The sequence below is a fragment of the Neopelma chrysocephalum genome, unplaced genomic scaffold (assembly GCF_003984885.1).
Source record: "Neopelma chrysocephalum unplaced genomic scaffold, ASM398488v2 Primary Assembly neopelma1_63, whole genome shotgun sequence".
Lineage (NCBI taxonomy): Eukaryota > Metazoa > Chordata > Aves > Passeriformes > Pipridae > Neopelma > Neopelma chrysocephalum.
Window position 1 is genome coordinate 1226059 of NW_020897720.1, and position 18033 is coordinate 1244091.

Genomic DNA, 18033 nt, shown 5'->3' on the forward strand with positions numbered 1-18033 from the left:
GTGGTCAGGTTGCTCATTGGGTGAATATGGTGAATATGTTGCTTGAGACTTTGACTGAATAAATGTGTTTATTACTTAGCAACTCAGGAGTATTTGGATGTAATTGCAGAATATTTTTGTTGTGTGTTAGTGAAATGACACTGTCAGGCAAGAAGGTGGTGAGACTCAGGTTGATTTACATCTTCTCTTGCCTGCTGTAAGGAGAGGAGCTGCACTGAGCTTTGGGCTCCTGCTGCTGTAAAGGAACAAATTTAAAGATGGGGTGGAAAGATCTGCACTGGTTCAATGACATGAATGGTCTCACTGGGCACACTTGAGGCATTTGCTGTTGGCTCCTGTTGGACAGAGGATATGGAGTTAGAGAACCTCTGGTTTGACAGGCACAGCTGAAAGCAGGAGGGAGGAACCTGAAGTTTAAAAATAAACAAAAGAAAGATCCCCTGTGGTTAAATTATAAACTTTCTTTCATCTAATGACAAAATTTGTCCTCCACCTGCAGGAGTGCAAGAGGTGGGTGAAGAAGAAATCAGTGTTGTCCATAGACTCTGCAGAGTGGGCAGAACTGAGGGATTCATCAGCCCTCAAAGGCTTCATTTCAGCTTTCTAAGTTTTACAGAGCCCAAAAGTTTTCTTTACAGAACACAAGTGAGTTTGTTCTTGGGGTGGGAGCAGCAAATGCTGTCAGGTTCCTCTGTTGTCCTCACAGATTTGGGCCTTTTTTTGTGCAGCAGTAACCCATGTGCAGCCCTCAATGTTCCCCCAGGAGCTGCTGCACAGGGAAGTATTGGCCCTTTGCACAATGTTCAGCTGGCAATTTGCTGCTTCTGAAAGCCTAATAAAACCATGGTGAGCTCGTTAGCTCAGGCTTTTGTTAAGATTTTGTGCTTTTGTCTGGAGGCTAATCTGGAGAAAGGGAAGTGAGAGGGGAAAAAATTAAAGATAACTGGAATTGTGGTGGGCATGTGATTTACACTTCAGCAGCTGTTGGCCACAGGTGAACATGTAGCTGTTGAGGTGTTCCAAAAAAACCACCACTTTTAACAGATTTCTTTTTGCCATGAAATCGTCTTTGGATTCAAAACTTCATACCTGGGAAGAACTTGTCTGCCTTCAGCAATAAAGTGTATTTGCTGAAGGGCAGAAACTGAGGATTGGATTTCACATGGAATTTTCAGCTGGTTTACAGGAGTCAGAACAAACTTCCATAGGTCTGTGACAGGGACTTTAAATGTTCTGTGACACAGATGTGAAAAGATGAAGAGGATAAACAGCAAAATTCTTGTCAAGATGGGTTCTTTCTACCTCTTAGGCACCTTTAGCTGCTGTGGTTCTATGTTCCATGTCATGTGTGGCCATGTGTGTTCATACAAGAGAGTTGCTGTGGTATGAGGTATTGATGCATCCAGATGTACATTTAATTCTCAGTGTTCTTCATCCATATGCTTGTGGTGAGGCCATGAGCAAGTAGTTCACCTAGCGTGTGTACTATAGGTAGGATAGAACAGTTTTTCCCAAAGTTGTCAGTATTTTCTGAAGACAAATTCAAATTTTAGTGGTGATTGGGTTGGTTGGTTGTTTTTGGTTTGGTTTGGTTTTTTTCTATTTTTCAAGAAGAGGCCAAGAACCAAGTTCCCATCTCTGATCAAGTAATTTTGAATGATAAGCAGCAATTGCTCCTAAATGGAGTTGTTCAGTACCATTGCCTTGGTACATCTGCTGATAATTCTGACCACAAACCAAGTGGGAAGAGAAGGTGCATCCAAGGTCATTCTAGAAAATATTCTGCTAAAAGTGATGTCTGAGACATGTTTGACTATTTTGTATCACGGGTGAATATGAGAAAGTGGTCAAGCCATAGGTGTGTTCTGTCACAAGTGGAGACAAATGTACAACTGGGAAAAGCTCATGTTTTGCATTATCCATGATATGATTTCTCCTTGATCCCATGAACTGCTGTGGTTTCCAAACAGAATGAAATCAGAAAGCATGTGGACCTCCATGTGGTGTAATTGAGAAATATGTTTAGAAAAATAAATCACTAACAGCTAGATTTTTTTTTTTTAGCTGTTGCTTTGAAATTCTCTAATTGGATTATTAGCAGATGGTGCCATTTCTATTGTCTTGCTTCACAGCAGTCTCTTCTGAAAAAGGAAGAAAAAAGTACTTTATTTCTAATTAGAGGATGGTTTCATCTGGAAAATGTTGCTTTAGTAATCTGCCTCATAGCTATTGTCAAATAGTGGTAGATAAGAGTTTCACTGATTCATAGATCTTTCCTAGAGAATATGGATTGTAACTTGTTTCCAGTGAAAAGTAAAACTGTATTTTGCCCTCTGGTAAGTAAGAGGCACCACTGAGAAATGATGCTTCTCCAAGACATATTTGTGCTGAAGACACTTTGACTTAACTCCTAGAAATTGAAATGTAATATTAGTTTTCTTTGCATTTGCTAAAAATATATTATCACAATGTGGTTGGTGTAACAGGTTGAATTTTTTTTCTTGTATCTCCTTCACTAACAGGGAAAGCACTCTGTTATTTGGAACATAAACTGTGTGCCACAGTCAGGCAGCAAGTAGCTTAAACAACGTATGTTGTAAGTTCTGTGGAGATAAAAGTTCTGCTTGTAACTAATTAGTTATGTATCTGATTAATCTTCCTGAATGCTATGTAACTAATAATTTATTGTTTGGTTTACATAGTTAATCTTAGCAAGTGAAGCATAACTTTGTAACAAGACTTTGGGTATATCCTCAGGCTGAGAAGATCTTGAGTTCAGTGGATGGAAGCAAACAAGCAAAAACTCAGTCCTGAATCAGTTGAGTTACTTCATTCACACCCCATTTAAAGTTATTTACTGATCAAATTCCACTTGATTTGGCCTAAAAGGCTTGATTTTTATTTTTCTAAGTCCATTTTGACTATCAATGTTTAGGCTCTAAGATTGCTGATAGGGGTTGATAACTGTATCTGTCAACTTAAGGATGAAACTTTTCCTGTGCCTGGAAAAACTTATGCTGCAAAATACTACCTTTATGAAAACTTCATCTAAGTTTCCTCAGGGAAGCAGGAAGCTCCTGTAATTAAGATTTACAAGAGTAGAGAGGATGGATAGTTGCCACTTAAGTGGCACATGAAGAGCAGACACATCCCTAAATTCAGAACAGACAACCTAAATGTTCTAAATGTCAAGGTCTGTGAGGTAAAAATTGCTTAAGTGAGTGTTTGTTACTGTACATGGATGGAACCTTTGGAGTCCTGACAGCATTTAACAACTTTCTATCTGTCCTATTTAAACAACAGCAGGACTTAAACATGTTATTTGGCTCTATTAGCACTAATACCCTTACAATTTGCCATTATTACACTGAGAAGGTTGTGGTAGCTCCTCTTGCCATTTGAAAAATATCTTTGAAAACAATCCAGCTTTCAGACAGTTCTGCTATGGTTCTTGTTTAATAATTTGGGGGAATTTTTGACACACCTATTCCCTGAAGGGAATAATTTTAGCTTTTCATATTAGGGATTTAACCTGTTTTGGTTATATTTGCTCACCAAATTGGCCACCAAAACTCTTGGAAGGTAAATGGAAATACCTGCACAAATTTATATTGCTCAAATCTAATCACATGGATACAGTTGCAGAAGGGGTTACTAAGAATTATACACCTAACTGAAGTGCACATAGAACCTCATGCAGTGTTTGAAATGCCTTTAAAGGACAGGAAAGATTTTTTCAATCACCTATATAGATGTTTTTTGCAATGAAAAAGGCAACATTGCAAATTGCAGTTGTTAAGTGGAGGAATATCTGTGATAAAGCTGGAGGTGAAGAGTTGTAGTAAAGTTAACCTTAACAGAAACACATCAAGCAGTTTGCCATTTGTGGTACTGACCAATAAATAATCCCTTCTAGGCTTTGTTACAACTTCCTAACTCTGTCTGGGAATAGTCTCAAAAGGAAACGTAAAGATTCCTTTTCCTTTAATTGCCCTCCTGTGGGCTGTGAGCTGTGGAGTTCCAAGGTTGGTGATTAAATGGCAATCACTGTCTGTACACTGATTTTTACAGTGGAAAGGCACTGCTGTCATGGAACTTGTCTGTTTGACCTGCTGCAGTGAGATCCTGCAGCAAAAGGGAAAAAAGAATTTATGCATCCTGTCTTCAGAAGAGGTGGATTTGAGGGCTGTGCTATACAACACATGCTCTTGAGGACAAGTTTGTTACCAGCAATGCCAAACACAGGGCAAAATAGGCTTCTGAATGACCATGGTCAAGAAATGAAATGAACTTACCTAAACAAAGCACCTTGACTTAAGAAATGGAAACCAATAAGTAAATTCTATTGTTGTACACTTGTGACTTTTTCCTGTATGGAATTAAGGGTTACTTGAACTTTACAGTGTCATCTGGTGCCTTCTAAAGGATACATTTATATTTGTTTTGGCCAGCTGGAGTAGTGACATCATTGCTGCAGCATGTGTTTATAGGAATTATCAGGCTTGAAACATGTTATGAGGGTTTTATGCCTTGGTTCACTGTGTCTGGCTTTAGGTTTCAAGGCATGTGATGGGCTCTGCAGGGGTGATGCTGCTTGGAGCTACAAAACTGGCTGTGTCTGTATTGAATCCATATTGTAGATACTGAGGATTTGGAATGTTCTGTTACAATGGGTTAAGTAAGCAATGTGAAAGGAAGTCCTGCACTTGTGTTGAATTTCTTTATGTACTAGAGTTGCTTAGAGTGTTTCTTCTAGACAAATGCAAAGAAGGGCCTACATAAAAGCCAAAATGGTGCTCTTAGGCATTAAATTGTGAGTGCCAGTTGTGCTTCTGTGTCTGTGCTCAGCAAAGCTGGTGCACACTGACATCCAACTTGAGTGACTCCTGCAGTCTCCAAGGACCTATTGCAGCGACAGAAGTAAACTGAAAATGTGCAGAACATACTGGGATTTTCTTTCAGGAGCTGGTAAGCACTTGTCAAAAGAACTTGATGGCTGAAGCCCTAAGGAGAAAAGCAGCCTGTCCTAGGTAGATCCAGGAGATGAGTGGGGGAAGGAAGGGATATGAACATCTAAGGGGAAGAAAGGATAAGAAGGAAAGAGCAAAGGGCAGTCACAGCACAGATCATCTGCATATGTGTGAGGCAGGGGCTGGAATTCAAGCAGTTGTCTGTGCAGGTGGAAAAGGCATCTGAGAATTATAAACAGAGGAAAAGGACTTTTTTTTTTTTTAGCATGGTTGGTTTTGTCCTGATATTTTGCTTTCTGATGATGTACTGGTTATTAAATCTAACTTATTACCATTAAGGAAATTAGTTCATTCAGAATCATGTATTTTACATCAGTTTTCCCACACTTCAAGGTGGGGACTTCACTCATGTTTGATAGCCTGAAAAACCTGAAATCTACACATTCTTGCTGTCAAATTCAGCCTGACATTTGGGTTGGAGTGATATTTTTGTAGTGATAATTCAATTAGAATGTTAGTAAATACTAAGCCTCACACTACTTCTGGAACTTTGGCTGTTACTGGTAGAGGAGCAAACCTTTTCTAAAGCCTGATTTTTCTACTGAGACTCTGTATTTCAATAAATAGTTAAAGTTCATTGAGAACTACTCAGTCAGGGCCCTCAGGGCACCAACAGGCTTGAATGGTCCTGACTTCACCTCAGACACACACAAACCCTGCCCGTGTGTGGTTATCAGCAGCCACTGCATTGGAAGAAAAATTCCTAATAGAAGCATAACAGGGGTAAGTTTGTTATATCTTTGTACATACCAAGGCTTTTGGTAGCATATATTTTGGCATAAGTGCTGGTGCTGGCCCTTTATTTCACTTGAACAGGGCAATAATGTTAACATGATAAAACAGTCAATGGTTCAGGGTGTCTGTGTCAGACCTTGGTGTGTCTCAGCCGCTTCTTTTGTTACTGGAAGAAAATTTTTAAGTGCTGATTTTTTTTTCCCTTTATTGGTGAATTAAAAATTCTGAGTTCAAAATAAGTCCTTGATCCTTTATAGCAGCTGACATGGAGTTCATCCTAAATCTCTCAAAGTTGTTCTGTTGGCTCTGTTTTCTGTGGTGGTCTCTTGGTGGCTCAGGACCAGCTTAGTTTCCTGGACTAGAGCAAATACACCTAAATCAGAAGATCATTACCTGGGCTGGCCCTGGTGCTGCTACAATAGTGATGCCATAAACTGTTATTGTGCATAGCTGTTCCTGTGCCATGTGTACCAGCTCATGTGAATCTTCATTCTAGAATTATCAAACATGTTTTCTAAGGATACAACAACCCAGGTTTTTACCCAAAAGAACCATCTGTCTATTCTTGCCAGTTCACTACATTATTTCCAGTATCCTTTGAGTCTGACATAGATCTGGTATTCATCTTAAAGGGCTGAAGTCTTTTCACATAAGAGGTTTCAATTATTTGAGTCCTTAATGGGGTGAATTCTTTTCAAGCACTCCAAACTGTGAGAGCTGAAAGGTGAATCACAGACAAACTGCAATTTCTAAGACAAAGACAGGTAGAGATATGGACGTGTGCCTGAATGACAGTTCTGCTGAGAGCTTATCTTCTGCCTTCTCTATGAAATTCTGCCAGTAACCTGAACAATGAAAGCTTTTCTTCCAGCAGTGAAGTCATGATACTGTCCTCCAGCAAAAACTGCCTCTTATAGGTTCTGGGAGCGATACTCAAAGTGCTGCTAAGTTACTGAAAAGCTGGCATTGCAAAATTAAGGTGTAATACCTGATCAAGCAGTTTAGCACATCCTGAACCAAGTAAAAATGTATCTGTAGCTGGTTCATCTTCAAGTGTGTGGTCACGGAGAAGGGGTTTGAGCAGGACAATGTGAAGGCATCATCACTAGCCCCTGTCTTGCTTATCCCTGTTTATCTGGTGTATTTGCATGGGATATCGAAGGAGTAACTATATTTTAAAGGAAAACTTATATTGCCTTCATATTGCTGAAGTAACTTGTGGTGCTGCACCACCAAACATCCCAATGCTTGCCCCACATTCTGTGCTTCCATGATAACTTTCACAACTGTGCCACTTTTCATTGAAGGGAAACTCAAGGAAAATTACATACTAACCAGTAACTTGGATATTGTGCTGCTCTTGTATTTAACAAGCTTTATTCACCAGTTCTCTGAATCAAAAGTTAGAGCAGCTGTAACTGTTGCCAGAAATGTTAAAAGTCTCCTTTCAAGTTCTGATTGTCCATTTTTCAGAGCATATCCTTGCTTCCTGATCATTTTTTAATGTGATCAAGTCCCACAGGACTGGAACAATTCTTGTGTAGCTGGCAAAAGCCAATCTGAAGACAACAGGGTCTTGTGCATCTAAACTTTTAGATTTAGATAGAAGTGCTTCTGCTTTTGAAGCTTTATCTTGCTCAATCAAAATCAGGGCAAGATGAAAATTGTTTTTTCCATGCCAGATGCCCTGACTGGCAGAGATGTCTCCTGATCTTGGGGGCTGAGTGGGTTTTGTCTTTTTTTCTTATTGTTTTGTTTTCTTTCACAGACTCTTTAATCATAACAAGTGTGACTGAGGTCTCAAACACATAATACAGAAATGTTCCAATGCTTATGAATTTTTAAGATCTTATCCACCTTGTGAAAATGTAATTAAGTCTGCCAGCTCCTGAATTTTCCTTCCTTCAAGTTTTCTTTAATGTTAGTGGGGGGTCCATTTGCTTTTGTGTCTGTGGAATGATCCTTTCATCAGAGTGGGTAGGTACTGGTTGTGTTTCATGAGACTGAAGCTTTGACCATACACAAAACGAATGCCATGGGCAGGGCAGTGACTTAAAACAGGTTGTAAGAAGCAGTACAGGGGCTGGAAAGGTAGAATAGAAATAGTAGGATGGGGAAAAATGAGGATAAAAATGCCAAGATCATGAATTTTATTAGCATCATAACAGCTAGTTTATTTTAGAGCTGTACTAAAATTTTATCATCAGTTTTTCAATGTCTGTTCCAAATGGACACACCTAACACGTAGTGTCAAAAACTCTGCATGTACCACAATGCAATTACTTTAAATAACAAGAATCAGTCTTTCAATTGTTTGTTCACAGCAAGCCTTTTGTTTCATAAAAAAAAGGAATTTGACTTACTGAAATGTAATCAATACCTAGTGATGTTCAGTTGAACTTGGTAAATTAATAGGAGTTAGTTTAGGTTTAGAGAAGGATGGGGGTGGGATACCACCAGTATCTTTGATATCCAAGTAAATAGTCCAGTACACACTTGAATGATCAGGGCAAATATTCCTCTGAAGAAGCAGAGAATGAAAGTGTTTGATTTGGTTTTTTTCACTTTAGATGTTAGCCAAATTCAGCCATCTCAACACCAGGTACTTGTATCACTGACCCCTCTCACTTTACATTAGTATTTCTTTACTTTCAAGGTCTCATTGATGTGACCCACTCGGTTTGGTGGGTTTTTGTTTGGTTTTAAGTCCAATAATAAAACCCTGAAACCAACTTCCACACTGGTCAAGTTCTAATAGGAATGTGAAGGGGGGAAACAGAGCTCCCATCACCACTAACTCCTGAAAATGATAATCTGTAAACTTATTGTTTACCAAAAGGAAAATGAGCCTTTCAGTTGGATTTAAGCAGCCTCTATGTCAGCTTTGCTGTCAATGTGTCGTGCCCTCACTTCCCTGATCCCCTTCCTTTGTGCTACTCTGGAAAGTCTGGATCTGTGGCAATGAAGGGCATGTCCTGGGCACACAGCTATAGAATGCTGAGGTTATGATGTGAGTGATGTGATTTCTCTTCCAAAATCCCTTGTCCTTGAAGGGCAGTGCCTGGTGATATAAGCAGGGATGGTTTTTAAAAGTGTCAATAACTTACAAGCTACTTGTGCTGCAAGGTGAACTGGTCACACACAGCCTTCCTGCTTCTCCAGAGCTGTTTGATATGCACTGGCTAATTGTTCACAGGGAATGCCTTTGGAATTATGGAACATGTAGGCAAGTAGCTTTGAGGACAGCTCCTGCCTGCTTGGATATGTTATCCTTGTGTGACAGCATTGATTTCCTCCCGAGTCAGCTCATTTGATGTGGCATTGCTAATTAAAAGATACATCTTCCAAATTAAGCAGGGTGATAACAAAGCCTGTCCCCTTTACTACATGGAACTTACTGAGAATGAACAGAACTTTAAACAAACCATGGAGTATCTCACATCAGGATCTGCAGGAAAATGTGTTTGACAGTTACCCTTTATCAAAGGTTTTTGCCAAATACCAACTAAATGGGACAGTAGAGATTACTTAATGTACTGCATTAATCTCAGTCATGAGTGTTGAGTGCTTTGTTCACTTTGTTCAAGTCAGCATCTGCAAATCTGTATCTGGAAAATCATAGATGTTGATGTGCAAGTTTAGCGGGGATCTTGGAGGGTTTTGACTTGGATCAATATTATCCAATATACCTTCAACTGCCATGTGTTTTACTTCCAACTTCATAGGCAAACATGAGACAGTTAATAGCTAATTGCTTCAGTTCTACTCTTTTAGTAACTTTTTTTTTTACCCACCTGCCCCCTCACTGTTTTCCTCCCCCACCAAAAAGAGAAAGTGCTCTGACTTTGACTTCTTGTTGATGGTTTACAGGAGAGGAAGATTGATCCCAAATTACTTGTAAACATGATTTAATCAAGGGTTGAACTTGTCTAATGACAAAACAACACTTAGGGCGTAGTTTCAACTGCACTGCTAAGAGGGCTTTAATTCAGAGAAGTGTTTTCTTTTAATCTTTCCTGCCTCAACATGTGTCCTGTTCTTCTTCCCATCAGGTTTTTTTTAAATCCTGATAGAGACTTATATGCAATATCCTAAGTTGTTAATATGTTGGAGTTCTGATGAAAGGAAATTGTACATAAAACAATTTGTTTTGGCAAGAGCGTGTGCCAAAAGTAAGCCCTCCCTTGATGTGTCAGTACAGAAATAAACACAGGAGGGAGGAAAAATGCTGGAGAAACAAACACAAATAGACTTTGGACATAGAAACACTATAAGTTTACAAATAGTATCTATTAAACAAACATGAAGACTGGAAAGTTAAACAAAATGAAGTTCCCCAGATACATGAAAGCCCTTAGTAGTAACCCTTAAAATAAAACAGAAGATATGAAATCCAAGTGATGAGGTGACTGTTCCTCTTGCCAATTTGCTTTCTTGAAAGGCTTTAGTACACAAGTTGCTCACATTGCAGTGGCAGCTCCAGGGATCCCACTTGGGCTGTGATTAGAATCTTCCTGTCTTGTCCAGCCACAAGGCAGCCTTTTGCTTTGTGGAATATTTGGAGGACATATGTTGTGGTTTGCTGCTTCATATCACACCAGTGTGCTTGCAAAGCAGCCTTCGGGGCATGTGAAGTACGTGGCTTCTGGAGACTCGTGTGTCTTGTAGGAGTGCCTGATCATGTGAAGAGAAATATCTTCTGGAGAGGGAAATGTCTTGGGGCACATCAGGCTCTGGGTGACCAGAACAATTCCCAAGCCTGCAGAAATCTCAGGGCAGGAGGTCAGCAGTGAGCTGATCACCCCCTGAGCAGCAGCCAGCCAGGCTGAGCGGGATTTTCTACTTTGTGCTTGATGATTTTCAAGTACAGGGAGAATTCTCTCCAGAACTCTGGAGCCTCCTGGCACAGCTGGAGCAGGAAGCAATGCTTCTTGCCATCACTCATCTGGGGTCATAATGTACTACTAAGTGTTAAGGTGTGGGGGCAGCTGAGCAGGTGAACTCCTGTTCTCAGTCTGTGCTTTGAGTTGTAAATGAATTGAGATACCAATTCTACTCCTTGAAGTGCTTCTAATGCACTACCCCTTAATATAAACCATGTGAAAACCACAGAAATAACCCATACTTTGTGCTACAGATCTGTGGATTATACCAATAACTGTAGGGCAGATAAACCTGTTGATCTTTGAAACCATCTCCTTGTTTACTGGATTAATCCTTTCAAGAACTAGAAAGAAAATTCCATTAGTGAACCAATGGTGAAAATAGTTACCCTGTGCTAAATATAGCTCTTCCATTCTGAGTTCTGTGGGTATGCTCTCTTGTGTAGTGCTGGGAAATGTACTTTATTTTAAGTAGAGTAACTTGATTTTTTGATAAGGATTAACAAATCTGATTATAAAAAATGGTCATAAAATGCAGGTGGTAGCATTGCGTTGAATAATCTCAATATTCCAGTAGTTGATTTGTAGTGAAATCTGGTGAAATATTCTTGTTGTTAGTAAATAACATCTATTTTCATCTTCCTTTAACTTAATTTTGATCTTGAGTTGCTGAGATTAAAAGAATGAGAATCAGATCTTTTAGGGAAAACCACTGGCCTTTGTGGTTGAGATTGAAACTTAAATATGAAGCTAGTTTAGTCTGAAGACACACAATTAAGGCAAATGAAAAGAAATCAGTATAAAAAATTACAATGAAAAGCACAATGGTGTCACATCAGAATCACTTTGTAATTTGAGCACTGGAATTAATCCTGCACTTCATCAAGCAGTTGGGGGTAGCGATTATCCCGTTTTTTCTGATGTGTGTGTGACACAACTTGACATAACTTGGCAGCTGCTGGGTTTTAATGGAGCAGTGTGCTCTGCCTTCAGCCCATCTAGGCCATCAGAGGACTTGGTCATGCAGTGGTGACAGTGCTTTGAGATATGTTCAACACTGGAATTTGCTTTTTTCTTTACAGTTCCCATTCCATGGGGAGCAGAACTTCTATCTTGCGTTATTGAAAGCAATCACGAGAACATTGCAAAGCAAATCAAAGGAAACATAAGCAATATTCCCATGATGATCTCTTTTCTCCTCAGAAAGATATAATGCTGTCACTTGATGCGAGACATGTTTAGTTTGCCAAATGAATATCCTGAACTTCATCCTGTTGTGTTCTATAGGATGGATATCTTTAGTGACAAGAACTTTTCTAATTTGAACACCAAGTGATTTAAAAAAAAAAATAAATTGAATCTTAGAAGAGAGAGTACTATTTGCAAGTGTGAAGACCAGAAAGTGTCAGAAGCCTGGCTTCTCTCTTTATGCTGCTTGTTCAATGATGTAACATGACTGATTTATATTTCTCAAATGCTTTGAGCAGTTCTTTAGCTTGTGTTCCACCATGTGTGGCTGCAGCATGTCAGCCCCTTTGGACAGATGATAAATAGCCTGTGACTGTTCCATGACCATCACACTGAGAGCCTCACTCCTCTCTTTACTAACTGGTTGTAGGTGTCTAGTAGGGTTTTTTCACCTTGTTGGTTTGAGGTATTTGCAGAATTGATCCTGTTTCTTCTCGGGCCAGCAGTGTTGGGAGAGTGGAGGAGAGTTTTACCTTTTATCCTACACCTCTGTTACAAAGATAGTATTTCAGCCACCACTCATTTATGCTCGAGAGGAGTGTTTAAGGTGTTCTCACCTGTGTTGCTTCTAAGGGAATTAAATGTCTAGGAAATGAAACAGGCTGTTGGGCTAATTATGTGCATGGCTCCTTGGGTTCCTTCTCTGAGAGCTACAGCTTACCAGGGAAATACTGGTGAAATTCTTGTTTTGCTTTCCATAGTGTCTGTACAACATGCAAGGAATTACAACACCAGGAACTTCATCAATGTAAAAAGTCCTGTTTAAATCACAGAAACATAGAATCAACTAGGTTGGAAAAGACCTCTGAGATCATCAAGGCCAACCTTTGACCTAACACCACCTTGCCTACTAGATCATGGCACTCAGTGCCACATCCAGTCTCTATTTCATGTACCAAAACCCCCACTTAACTGAGCTGTTGTTTGCTACAGAAGGGGGAAACTGTGACCCTGCCTGGTTTTATGCACACTCACATATAACACACCAAAAGCTGTTAAGGTGCCTCTGTCTCTCTCTGAATAAACTGAATTGAAATGGTTCAGTTAGGAGGCTGTAACTCCAAGCTGTAGAGCCCTCCAGGAATGTGAGGGAGGCAGCCCTGCCTTCTGGGAGGTATCGTACCCACAGAAGAGATGGGAGATCAACGGGAGGAGCCGCTGCAGGAAAGGGCCCCAAGGATGGATCGAGCAACCTGTAAATGTAACTTGAGCAAAGCTTTTCACTGTGACATTCCATCCCCACCCTCCCACCACTTCTCACTGCCAAAAATAAAAGTAAAGCAGCTTTCTGGTTCAGGATTTTATTAGAAGTGGTTTGGAACTATAAACAAAGATCGCCCTTTTTGATTTCTGCTGTGTTGAGGGAAATACAATAGTGTGATGTAACTATAAAGAAAAGGGTGGCATCAGAGATGCCAGACCCCATTATCTTCCTAGTTGGAACAATATGTAGGCACTGCAGTTTTTGGCTCACTAGGTTGAAAGCGAGATGACTCATATAAAATCTTAGCCTTAGGAGTCTTGTTCATTCTGATAATCAGTAACTTAATTAATGCAAATCTCTGAAAACTAATGAAAAGCAAACAGAAATGTATTTGATTTACCACTCCTGTAACTGACTCCAGTGCAGTAGGAGAGAGCTGAGTCAGTTCCATTGCAAGATGGAACAGGCTGGCTGTGCTTCCAGAGGAGGTGGGCATCCACAGGAATGGCTGAGACTGCTGGCAGACAGCAGTCCAGAGACTTATTCAGTGAAGATAGTGAGAGAAATTAATAATCCACCTGTTTTCATTCGCTTTAATCCATGCATGACTCATGGCTGCAGGGGGGCTTCTATAGCAGTTGATTTAAAAACAGTCAACAACTGAGCTGGCACATTCACCAGCTGTGGTTGGATGGATATTCCCACCACTGGAATCCTCAACCTGATGGGTGTAGACTTCCTAATTTCCCAGGAATTTTCAGTTTCTGATGAAATTGGTGGTAGAGGGAGGTGTGAGGTTTGGGGATATGAAAGACCCAGTTTGAATTTCTGCAGTCACCAAATTAAATGCAAGTTAAACAGAGCTCTTCCCTACTTTTTACTTTTAAAGCTGCTGTATCGCAAGTTCTTGATGCTGAGCTCTACTTCTACATCTTCAAACGTAGTTTTCAACTATGGAAAGAAAGAGCTATGAACTTTGTACCTTAGGCTTGATAGGCAGACTTAAAATAACTGTTTTGAAGACTGAAGTACCTGTTTTTTTGTAAGTATTAAGCATAATGAAATCTAGACAGATGATGTCACAGACAGTAACTGGATAATTGAAATCACCATACTGGCTCTGGTAGTTGCTTTTTACCTGTGAGTTGGCTGTTGACTGATCTTACCATGAGATTTGCTTTTTAAACCCACATCTTTTTAACCTCTATTAAGCATTTAAGATAGATAGACAGATAGAATAAATAGCAAGTCTGTACATATCTCAAGGCGTTAAAATATATTGTCTGAGAAGGGGTAAAAATCCTTTTAGTAGTGGTGGGAACAGAGGGTGAACATCACATAATGTGTGGGAAAGGAGCACTGAAAATCATTTATCCTCACAGGACTAATAGATGATATTTTTATCATCTGTTCTAATGCCCTTTGCAGCTAATTCTGTCACTTAGTTTGCACCAATATAAAAATACAAGATAGACACACTGCTCTTACACACACAGCTTCCTGTGTTCTATCTGCTGCTCTGCAAATGAGGGATGTACGTATTATAGTAGGAAAATATTACATTTCTTAATTAATCATGGAATCACAGAATATCCTGAGCTGGAAGGGACCCACAGGGATCATCCAGTCCATCTCCTGGCCCTGTGCAGGACAAGACTCACATCATGTGCTTTTACACTTGATTTCCATTAGCCCTTCTTTAGCAGTTAACGTGGGATGGGAAGCACACCAGCTCTGGTTCTGAGTCAGAACTGCACAAATAACGTGGATTTTTCAAGTATTCCTTGTTTTTTCTTGTGAGGTTTTAGTGCCTGCAAACTATACAATAGCTCTCCCTTGAGTTACTTCTGTAGATATCAAAATGTTCTTAAATTTACTTAAAGTTTTCTCCTTTTCTCTGCCCCTCATTTTGCCATTACCAAGATAAATTTGTATGTATTAAACCTCTGTGCAAGTCCTGATAGAGACTTTTTTCCTGCAAACATCAGTTCCACAGGGATAGATGCTGCAGATGGGAATATGAGCTGATGGAAAACAGTGATGCAAAAAATTCTTCAGTGCTTCCTAGGGAGATTTTATGACCCTTTTTCAGTTATCAGTGCTTATCACTTCCATGAGAAACTGAGTTATTTTCAGATAAATAGAATGACAACAGTGGTGATTTTCTTTGCATTTCGTACATTGACTTTAGAGGTTGGGTGTAGCTTTCAGAGAGTTGGAATGGAAATATGTTGTATTGTCAAATATGTTTTCTTCTCAGTTCACAGTGGTTTTGGGAAGGGGGGCACATTCTTTCAGCTGAAAGGTCAAAGTGAATAAAAACGTATGCAAACACTAAGTTTATACCTCATAAAATGGATTGTAACACAGGATCATCCTTTAGTCCCCTTAACACCACCCCCACCCCTCCTCAAGTTACTTTTATCTTCCAGACTCTTACCCAGGGTCTCTTCTGTTTCTAGGAACTGCAAGTAGAGGAATAAACTGCTGAAATTCTCCTTGGGGTAGTCATTTACAACTTGATCAGGGAATGTCACAGGAGAGGAGTGTTCTGATGTTGTAGTAAAGCTTTTTAACGACAGCAAAGATGGAGCTTTTAATTGCTGGAATTGGAGTTTAGGCTGAGGAAGTTTGGAAGAGTTAAATGGACAGAAAAAACCCTAAAGAGTAGTAATTCCATGGACCTTGCTGAATTTAATGTCTTTCCCCTCTCCCATTCTTAGTAAGGAGTTTATAAATAATTCATACCAAGTCTCAGTGCACTCCCCAATATTAGTGGATCACTGCACTTTCAGCAGTTAATTTACAGCTATATAGACAATTTACTTATAATAATTTAACACTGACAAGTTCAGCTGTGAAGCCTTGCTCTCAGAAGTCAAAAATTCCTTCAGTGATTCTTGGAACACTCTTGATGAAATAAATGCCTGTTAACTCCAAAAATAGAGTCATGGATCCAGTTGGCCACAGTGCTGTGAGTTTCTGGACAGTGAGTTATCAGCCTTTCCTGCTGTTTATAGTAGCTGAATATTGTGGGTCATGTTGAGAAACTTCAGGGGAATCAAAACATTTCCATGACTTCTCACATGCACTCAGAGGGCTCCCGAATGTCCCCCTGGTGTCCCCGAGGGGGGAGAGCTTTGCATTACAATGCACAGATGCACCTTTTTAATTGTTTGAAAATGAACTGATGTACAGAATTATAATGCAGTTAATTTCTGATGTTAACTGCAAATAAAAGGGAGCTTTATTGACTCCTGTTGTATTCACAGAACTGAAATGTGTTTATGGGAGGGACAGGGAGAGACAGTTGAGCTCTTTCATAACTTATCTTCTTGCCAGGTGTGCTGACAGATGTCCCTGCCCTTCCCTCCTCCCAGCTGAGACACCAGCTCTGTATATCCCTGTGTTTTTAGGCTTCCACACAACATTTAATGACAGATCTTCCTTTTTAGCTCTTGCAATATGTCTTCATGCCTAAAACAAATATGTGTATTTTATTTCTGTGAAAAATGGTGTTGATCCAGAAGCTTTTTAAGGTTTAGTTGATGTGGTTTGGAGCCTAAAAATGTTATCACAGGAAGTTCTCTTGTATAACTAACAGTACAATTTATGAACTGTTATTAAGCTTAGTTTTCATATTAGAAGGAATGAGAAACTGAATCTCTACAGCTGCTGAGTTCAAGCAACTGGGTAAAATATAAAAGATAATTTTTTATAAAAGATAAAAGAATTCTATGGGCAAATTATCCATCTAGTCCTCAGATTTTTTTTTTTTCTGAAATGGATTTTCTCTCTCACTGACTGGAATGCACTGATCAATTGTGAAGGAAGAGTTTAGGAGCTGTCTGCCACATGCCCTGGAATGATGACTGCACTGCTGGCAACTCCCATTTAGTAGAAGAATCTGATCAAGGGATCCTCCAAGGAGAGTGCTGCTGATGGCTCTGGGCAGTGCCCTTGGATTTCAGCACAGAGCTCTGGCTCTGCTCCTCTGCAGAAGAGTCATTTGCAATCCTCTCTTCCTTCATCACCTTCAACAAACCAGCCAGTGTTCCAGAATTTTGGCTGGGCTTCATCTTCGTGTCCATTTGTTTTCTTGCAGTCTGTCACTTTAATGCATAACAGTTAATAAAATAGCAAAAATGTCAGGAAGAAAAATACACAGTATGAGAGAGGTAGGTAGACTTCCTATCAAAAGCTGAAAAATGAACTTGAGCAGATTCTAAAACAAACACAGAACTTCCAGCAGGAACAACTCCCAGGAGCTGGGTGATGGGATTGAAAGCTGAACTTTCTCTCTGGTTGTTTCCTATAAAGTGTTTTTGAAACACGGTCCCGGGAGATGCAACCAGGTTCTCACCTGCCCAGAACCCTGGGGAGATCGGGTGGTGCTGAAACATCAAAGCCCTTGGATTTTTGGAAGTTGGGAAGATCCCAGCTCTCAATGAACTCTGTACGTGCTGTGATTCCTTACAAGTGGTGAAAGAACTGTGTCTGTGCAGATTTGAGGGCTCAACAAAGATACTTCGATTTAAACACGTTAAAAAATAGTAAAATGAAAAGTTTGACCCATCTTGGAGCATAAGAACAAACTGAACAAATGTTTTAATTGATTTAAGTTGGCATCAGTACTGTTAGAAACTGGATCTGGATGTTAAGCTTAGAGTTCATCTTTCCTTTACTCTTCAAAATACAGTATTGCAGGTAAATACAGAGGCACATAAAGTGTGGCTCAAATGCTACAGAGAATGATAAGAAGGTTAAGGAGACAACCAGGAGGTCAAGAGCAGTCGAAAACGTTGCTTTGGGGGATCAGAAATTGCGGTTTTTCAGGGCACAGACTGGTTAGTGCTGAGCTGAGGCCACCTCGTGGTGACACCCGGTGGAGCTGCGGCTGTGCCGGTCACAGCTCCGAGGGTTAAAGCGTCCA